Here is a 9,420-nt window from a genome sequence, read left to right on the forward strand (position 1 = left end):
ATTTGTGGGATTAACTTTTGATGCTACTTAGCATCATAAAATTGTAACTTGAATGCATTTTTCTTAACATTCTTCTCACTTGAAATAACTACCACTTTTTAATGGACTGTTTGGAACACAGGATAGAATAAGACAGTATAGTTTTAAGTGACGTTAGTATTCTTTCCAGTGAATTTTTACATTCTTGCATTTTTTAGTGTTTTATTCTTTACATTTTAAAACAGAGTTTGAAGGCATCATTGTAGCATTATTGAAGTAATTTTTCCATTAAAAAAAGATCTAAATCATTTTAAAAAGCAAAAGTCAAAAGCAAAATCATGGACAGTTCACCAAAAGAGATATGACATATATGACATGACAGTATATGAAAAGATGTTCAACTTCTTTAATAATAGAAATGCAAATTAAAATACACAGTGAAAAATTTCACTTTTCAGATTGGCAAAAGTTCAAAAACATAGAATATACCCCTTAGCTGGTAAACCTGTGAGGAAATAGGCATGTATTGCTGATGGGAATGTGAAATGCTACAACTTTATGAGAGTTTTGTAATATGTAACATCTGCATTTACCCTTTGACCTACCAGTCCAAATTCTAGAGATTTACTCTGATGAATTGCCTGTACAAATATGGAATAGCATGCGCTCAAAGTTTTTCATTGTAGGATTATTTGTAATAGCAGAATATTGGAAAAAATCTAAATGCTCATAGGCGACTGATAGAATAAATTATAATACTAAAAAGAAGAAGGAAGATTTCTACGAGCTGATATGGAATGATTTCCATATGCAAAATGTATATATAGTAATTATGGTCCCTTTTTAGTAATAAAGAAGGGAAAATAAGAGAAAAAGCTTATTTTTGCAAAAGAGAAACACAGGAGAGTTAACCCAGATACGAGTGAAATAGTTTTCCATAAGGAGTGGGTGAGGATCAATGTAGAGGGGATAAGGATGGAAGTGAGATTCCTCTGAGGGTGTGTTTTTATATAGTTTTGACTTTTGAACTATGCAAGTGTTTCACATATTCAAATATCCAAATTAAATAAAAATGATTTTAAAAACCCTAAAATTGAATACAAATAGAAACAAATGAACCTAACAAATTCATAACATAATCACTCAAAATTAATTTAAGTAGTTTTTAAACATATTATTTTGGCTATACAAATATAGAGGGAAATATTCTAAGATCCATAACCTACAAAAAGATCTTTTAACTATAGTTATTAGATTTGTTGTTGTTAGTGGTACTTGTTTAGAAATTCTGCAGTTATTTTGTTATAGGATAGAGCAAATAAGTAATTATATTGGATTTTAGGGAACCAAGGTTTTTAGGAGATATTAATATGGAATAGGGGAAATTGAGAGGCACACTGTGGTATTGAATTTGAATTGGAGGTATTAATAAATACCTATGACATCATAGATTTTTAAAAATGTATTTTCCATCTCAGTTTATGGAAAGGGCTTAGAAGCAGTGATGCCCCAGTAAGAACGAATAAACCCAGTGTCCAGATTTTAGTTTCCAAATACTGTTTGCTACTAAAAGGAGCCAGTGCTCCTTAGAGAAATTCCTGATTGTAGAATATGGGGCAGAGAGGTCCAGGAACATCTTATGTCAGAAAGCAAGAAGGGCTCAAAAATGGATGAGGATGTGTCAAAAACACATAGGAGCCCACTTGAAGAGTTCCCAAAAGCAAAATTTGGGACCATTTGACATCAAAAAGAATAATGATAGTAATGAATTACAACACATTGAATGAAAAAAGAATGCGTAAGTCTATAATGATACTTACAAAAAAACCTATCCCAATACAAAGAGGGAAAAGAAAGGGGAGAAAATTGTTCTTTCCAGCACTAGTGCCTAAAAATGTAGAAAGAATGATAATGATTTTGCACTGATAATTGAGTCAGGCAAGGATCACCACTAGACGTTAAAACATTGAATAAAAGGTTGTAGGTAAACAGAATAATCACATGGTCTTGATTATTTATGAACTGCAAAGAGAAAAATATTTTCATCTTTATAGTGGAGAAGTCTAACAGTCACACCTTTAGTCAGGTGATCAAATTTAGCATTACCTGCAATGGGACAGACTGACACGTGTCTCCTAAATGATGCAATGAAACATACACAGCATCATTTATGTAGTATTTCTGCCTAAAATGTTTAACTTAAATCTGTTTATGAAGTATAAGTCAGACCAATCCAGAATGTGTACATTCTGTAAGACAACTGTTCTGGGCTTTTAAATAATTTCATTTTCATAAAAGAAATAACAGTTGTGGGACCATTCTAAAGTAAAGGAGACTAAAGAGGCATGCCAACCAAATGCAATGCATGCACCTCGATAGAGTCCTGGTTTTATACATATATATATATATATATATATATATATATTTTAAAGCTACACATTCTGGGTACAGTTGGAGAAATTTGAATGTGGACTATATATTAGGTAATATAAAGTCGTGGTAACTTTCTTATGATATACTGTTGAAAAGAATTGCGTCTTCATTGTTTAAAAAAATGTTGAAATGGATTTTGTTATTGTGACATCTGGTTTAAAAAAACATTAAATAACTCTGAAAGCACATAGTCACAAAGGAATGAATTTACAAAATTAGGCAGGGATTTCATGAGATTACCTTTTATTTATTTATTTTTGGCTGCATTGGGTCTTCGTTGCTGCGTACAGGCTTTCTCTAGTTGCAGTGAGCGAGAGGCTACTGTTCATTGCGGTGTGCGGGCTTCTCATTGTGGTGGCTTCTCTTGTTGCGAAGCATGGGCTCTAGGCACGCAGGCTTCAGTAGTTTCAGCACGAGGGCTCAGTAGTTGTGGCATGCGGGCTCAGTAGTTGTGGCACATGGGCTTGGTTGCTCCGAGGCATGTGGGATCATCCCGGACCAGTGCTCAAACCCATGTCCCCTGCATTGGCAGGCAGATTCTTAACCACTGCGCCACCAGGGAAGTCCCGAGATTACCTTTCCCCCCCCCCCCCTGCACCTACCTCCTTAACCACTCCTTCTCAATCCTGGAAGGGCATCAGAATCACCTCTAGATCCTTTAAAAACATACGTATGTTCAGGCCCCTTCTCAGACCTTTTGAAGTATGATCTTTGGTAACGGAGCTCAGAAATCTGTATGTATAGGAAGCCCACAAATGATTCTGACCTACAGAGATGTTAAGTCAGCACACTTTTCTTTTAAATCTTTGAAAAAAGAGGATACTTCATGCATGCCCTGGTATGGAGTAATCTCCTGGAGGGAGACCTGGAGCACTCAGCCCTCCCACAGGTGAGTCATCACCAGCTAGGTACTGAGGCAGCACAGAGACCAGACTCCATTTGGCCCTTTACTCATCTTTGAAGATTCTACTGTGTTGCCCACTGCTGCTGAGACTGGTATATGTTTAGCACTGCAAGTCTTTAGTTATGATATTGCAAAAAATAACATCTTGAAGATGTTTTGACAAATAAATTTGACTTTTGAGTTATTCCTGAGAGAGTTAAAAAGAAAGCTCCAAGGAGTTTCTGAGGAGAGATTGTTCAGCTAAGCTTCTACATTGCTGATTTTGCTTTAGGTAGTTACTTGTGCTACTACTTTATCTGCTTATTAGCAAATTGAAGTTTTTCTTCTTCATTTATCCTTGTCTGCTAGAAATGCTTATCATTTTCCACCCGTACAGGTTCTGATGACTTCACTTTACTCATCCTCTCAAATATTCATCTTTGAACTAAGATGAGCTCTTTATTCATGGGCATAAAGAGAGACGATTAGTAGAAATGGACTCGTGTTTTTCCATTACATTTCTTTTTTGTTTGTTTGTTTTTGCGGTATGCGGGCCTCTCACCGTTGTGGCCTCTCCCGTTGCGGAGCACAGGCTCCGGACGTGCAGGCTCAGCGGCCATGGCTCACGGGCCCAGCCGCTCCGCGGCATGTGGGATCCTCCCAGACCGGGACACGAACCCGTGTCCCCTGCATCGGCAGGCGGACTCTCAACCACTGTGCCACCAGGGAAGCCCTCCATTACATTTCTTAATCATGTCTTAGTTCACTATGATGATCCACCATTTTCTCTGTTTCAGAGAACTGTCAGAATTGTCAACTATCATGTATTGAGGGCTATGATTTGTATAGGACAAGTTTAGAAGCTTGAATACCAATAGTTTGTCAAAGGTCCTGTTTCAGTAGAATCATAGGATGTTTTAAGAGACCATCCAGTCCAACATCTATACCGTATCTCTGAGATAGCTTTGTGCCTTCCAGGGGAATTAATGACTTCGTTGTAGCCATTCTGTCTTCAAAGAGCTCTAGCTGAAAGAAGGTTTGTTCTTCAGCTGTATTAAATGCTCTCTCTCTGAACCTTCTAGTTTCAATTCTAGTTTTGTCCTTGGACTTTTGCAGAATCAGTCAAATCCTTCCCCACATAACAACCTTAGGAAACTTAAACTTCAACCTTTAGAAACTTGATGCTGCACCTAAATTTCTCTTCTCAAGCTGCAAAATGAGTTACTCGTAAGCACTGTTTCCCAGAATAGACATACCAATCACAACCAAATACGTTATTGAGAGAGTTGGCAAAGACCTGAATCATAATCACTTGTCTGAAACTGGGTCTTTTCCTGTTTCCTTTCCCCTCTTCTAGTGCCAGTTCATTTAATTCTGTTCTGTTCCTGGCCTCTTAGATAAACTTAACTTTACATTTTATTTGATTTGATAAGAATACTGGTGAAAGACAGCAGAATCTTCTAAGAGAGTTATTTAAAATAACTAGAAATTAATATTTCTGAAGGACGCTTTAAGGTCCAAAAGCCACCTTTAGTAAATGAGTGCACAAAGGCATCCTGCCAAGCATTTGGGGAGATCCATAACTGTTGCAGTGCTTTAAAGCAATTCTGTGATTAGTATTACAGAAAGATAATCTATCATGAAACTACATCATTAAAATAATCTCTGCCTTATCTTGTTTCTGTATTAAAAGTTATCTGTGTTCACTTCAAGATGCTCTTAAATCAAAGATCTTTCTGAATCTAAAGGCTTTTGTAGGCAGTCTCGTCTCAGTAATTATAAAGTGTTTCATGTTACTAATTTTATTTTTAATTTTTTTTTTTATTTTAAACATTTTATCAAGAAGTCACTTTTTTTTTTAAATACAGCAGGTCCTTATTAGTCATCAGTTTTATACACATCAGTGTATACATGTTAATCCCAATCTCCCAATTCATCCCACCCCCACCCCCCTGCCGCTTTCCCCCCTTGGTGTCCATACGTTTGTTCTCTACATCTGTGTCTCAATTTCTGCCCTGCCAACCGGTTCATCTGTACCATTTTTCTAGGTTCCGCATATACGCGTTAATATACGATATTTGTTTTTCTCTTTCTGACTTACTTCATTCTGTATGACAGTCTCTAGATCTATCCATGTCTCAGCAAATGACCCAATTTCGTTCCTTTTTATGGCTGAGTAATATTCCATTGTATATATGTACCACATCTTCTTTATCCATTCATCTGTCGATGGGCATTTAGGTTGCTTCCATGTCCTGGCTGTTGTAAATAGTGCTGCAGTGACCATTGGGGTGCATGTGTCTTTTTGAATTATGGTTTTCTCTGGGTATATGCCCAGTAGTGGGATTGCTGGATCATATGGTAATTCTATTTTTAGTTTTTTTAAGGAAACTCCATACTGTTCTCCATAGTGGCTGTATCAAATTACATTCCCACCAACAGTGCAAGAGGGTTCCCTTTTCTCCACACCCTCTCTAGCATTTGTTGTTTGTAGATTTTCTGATGATGCCCATTCTAACTGGTGTGAGGTGATACCTTATTGCAGTTTTGATTTGCATTTCTCTAATAATTAGTGATGTTGAGCAGCTTTTCATATGCTTCTTGGCCATCTGTATGTCTCTGGAGAAATGTCTATTTAGGTCTTCTGCCCATTTTTGGATTGAGTTGTTTGGTTTTTTTAATATTGAGCTACATAAGCTGTTTATGTATTTTGGAGATTAATCTTCTGTCCATTGATTCCTTTGCAAATATTTTCTCCCATTCTGAGGGCTGTCGTTTCGTCTTGTTTATGGTTTCCTTTGCTGTGCAAAAGCTTTGAAGTTTCATTAGGTCTCATTTGTTTATTTTTGTTTTTATTTCCATTACTCTAGGAGGTGGATCAAAACAGATCTTGCTGTGATTTATGTCAAAGAGTGTTCTTCCTATGGTTTCCTTTAAGAGTTTTATAGTATTTGGTCTTACATTTAGGTCTCGATCCATTTTGAGTTTATTTTAGTGTATGTTGTTAGGGAGTGTTCTAATTTCATTCTTTTACATGTAGCTGTCCAGTTTTCCAAGCACCACTTATTGAAGAGGCTGTCTTTTCTCCGTTGTATATCCTTGCCTCCTTTGTCATACATTAGTTGACCATAGGTGTGTGGGTTTATCTCTGAGCTTTCTATCTTGGTCCATTGATGTATGTTTCTGTTTTTGTGCCAGTACCATATTATCTTGATTACTGTAGCTTTGTAGTATAGTCTGAAGTCAGGGAGTCTGATTCCTCCAGCCCTGTCTTTTTTCCCTCAAGACTGCTTTGGCTATTCGGGGTCTTTAGTGTCTCCGTACAAATTTTAAGATTTTTTTGTTCTAGTTCTGTAAAAAATGCCATTGGTAATTTGATAGGGATTGCATTGAATCTGTAGATTGTTTTGCGTAGTGTAGTCAGTTTCACAATATTGATTCTTCCAATCCAAGAACATGGTATATCTTTCCATCTGTTGGTATCATCTTTGATTTCTTTCATCAGTGTCTTATAGTTTTCTGCATACAGATCTTTTGTCTTCCTAGGTAGGTTTATTCCTAGGTATTTTATTCTTTTTGTTGCAATGGTAAATGGGAGTGTTTCCTTAATTTCACTTTCAGATTTTTCATCATTAGTGTATAGGAATGCAAGAGATTTCTGTGCATTAATTTTGTATCCTGCAACTTTACCAAATTCATTGATTAGCTCTAGGAGTTTTCTGGTGGCATCTTTAAGATTCTCTAGGTATAGTATCATGTCATCTTCAAACAGTGACACTTTTACTTTTTCTTTTCCAATTTTTATTCCTTTTATTTCTTTTTCTTCTCTGACTGCCGTGGCTATGACTTCCAAAACTATGTTGAATAATAGTTGTGAGAGTGTCCACATTAGTGGACAGAGTTTTTCACCATTGAGAATGATGTTTGCTGTGGGTTTGCCGTATATGACCTTTATTATGTTGAGGTAGGTTCCCTCTATGCCCACTTTCTGGAGAGTTTTTATCATAAATGGTGTTGAATTTTGTCAAAAGCTTTTTCTGCATCTATTGAGATGATCATATGGTTTTTATTCTTCAATTTGTAAATATCGTGTATCACATTGATTGACTTTGTGTATATTGAAGAATCCTTGCATCCCTAGGATAAATCCCACTTGATCATGGTGTATGATCCTTTTAATGTGTTGTTGGATTCTGTTTGCTAGTATTTTTTGAGAATTTTTGCATCTATATTCATGAGTGATATTGGTTTGTAATTTTCTTTTTTGGTAGTGTCTTTGTCTGGTTTTGGTATCAGGGTGATGGTGGCCTCCTAGAATGAGTTTGTGAGTGTTCCTTCCTCTGCAATTTTTTGGAAGAGTTTGAGAAGGATGGGTGTTAGCTCTTCTCTAAATGTTTGATAGAATTCATCTGTGAAGCCATCTGGTCCTGGACTTTTGTTTGTTGGAAGATTTTTAATCGCAGTTTCAGTTTCATTACTCGTGATTGGTCTGTTCATATTTTCTATTTCTTCCTGGTTCAGTCTTGGAAGCTTATGCCTTTCTAAGAATTTGTCCATTTCTTCCAGGTTGTCCATTTTATTGGCACAGAGTTGCTTGTAGTAGTCTCTTAAGATGCTTTATATTTCTGCGGTGTCTGTTGTAACTTCTCCTTTTTCATTTCTAATTTTATTGATTTGAGTCCTCTCCCTCTTTTTCTTGATGAGTCTGGCAAATGTTTTATCAATTTTGTTTATCTTCTCAAAGAACCAGCTTTTAGTTTTATTGATTTTTGCTATTGTTTTCTTTGTTTCTATTTCATTTATTTCTGCTCTGATCTTTATGATTTCTTTCCTTCTGCTAACTTTGGGTTTTGTTTGTTTTTCTTTCTCTAGTTCCTTTAGGTGTAAGGTTAGATTGTTTATTTGAGATTTTTCTTCTTTCTTGAGGTAGGCTTGTATAGCTATAAACTTCCCTCTTAGAACTGCTGTTTTTTTTTTTTTTTTTTACATCTTTATTGGAGTATAATTGCTTTACAATGGTGTGTTAGTTTCTGCTTTATAACAAAGTGAATCAGTTATACATATACATATGTTCCCATATCTCTTCCCTCTTGCGTCTCCCTCCCTCCCATCTTCCCTATCCCACCCTCCCTATCCCACCCAAGAACTGCTTTTGCTGCATCCCGTAGGTTTAGGATCGTCGTGTTTTCATTGTCATTTGTCTCTAGGTATTTTTTGATTTCCTCTTTGGTTTCTTCAGTGATCTCTTGACTATTTAGTAATGTATTGTTTAGCCTCCATGTGTTTGTGTTTTTTACGTTTTTTTCCCTTTAATTCATTTCTAATCTCATAACGTTGTGGTCAGAAAGGATGCTTGATGTGATTGCAATTTTCTTAAATTTACTGAGGCTTGATTTGTGACCCAAGATATGACATATCCTGGAGAATGTTCCATGCGCACTTGAGAAGAAAGTGTAATCTGCTGTTTTTGGATGTAATGTCCTATAAATATCAATTAAATCTATCTGGTCTACTGTGTCGTTTAAAGCTTCTGTTTCCTTATTTATTTGCATTTTGGGTGATCTGTCCATTGGTGTAAGTGAGGTGTTAAAGTCCCCCACTATTATTGTTACTGTTGATTTCCTCTTTTATAGGTGTTAGCAGTTGCCTTATGTATTGAGGTGCTCCTATGTTGGGTGCATATATATTTATAATTGTTATATCTTCTTCTTGGATTGATCCCTTGATCATTATGTAGTGTCCTTCCTTGTCTCTTGTAACAGCCTTTATTTTTATTATTATTTTTTTGCAGTATGCGGACCTCTCACTTTTGTGGCCTCTCCCGTTGCGGAGCACAGGCTCCGGACACGCAGGCTCAGCGGTCAGGGCTCACGGGCCCAGCCGCTCCGTGGCATGTGGGATCTTCCCGGACCAGGGCACGAACCTGTGTCCCCTGCATCGGCAGGCGGACTCTCAACCACTGTGCCACCAGGGAAGCCCTTACAGTCTTTATTTTCAAGTTTATTTTATCTGATATGAGTATTGCTACTCCAGCTTTCTTTTGATTTCCATTTGCATGGAATATCTTTTTCCATCCCCGGACTTTCAGTCTGTATGTGTCCCTAGGTCTGAAGTGGGTCTCTTGT

General features: G+C 36.8%; 1 protein-coding gene across 2 annotated transcripts in view; it reads left to right on the forward strand.

Moving 5' to 3' along the window:
- Positions 1-9,420, forward strand: part of CHN1 (chimerin 1) — a 178,027-nt gene that overhangs the window by 51,140 nt on the left and 117,467 nt on the right. The gene's annotated exons all lie outside the window — the stretch shown is intronic.

The sequence above is a fragment of the Delphinapterus leucas genome, chromosome 8 (genome assembly GCF_059928025.1).
Source record: "Delphinapterus leucas isolate spDelLeu-1000000601 "Yukka" chromosome 8, BTC_Dleu_Yukka2, whole genome shotgun sequence".
Taxonomy (NCBI): Eukaryota; Metazoa; Chordata; class Mammalia; order Artiodactyla; family Monodontidae; genus Delphinapterus; species Delphinapterus leucas.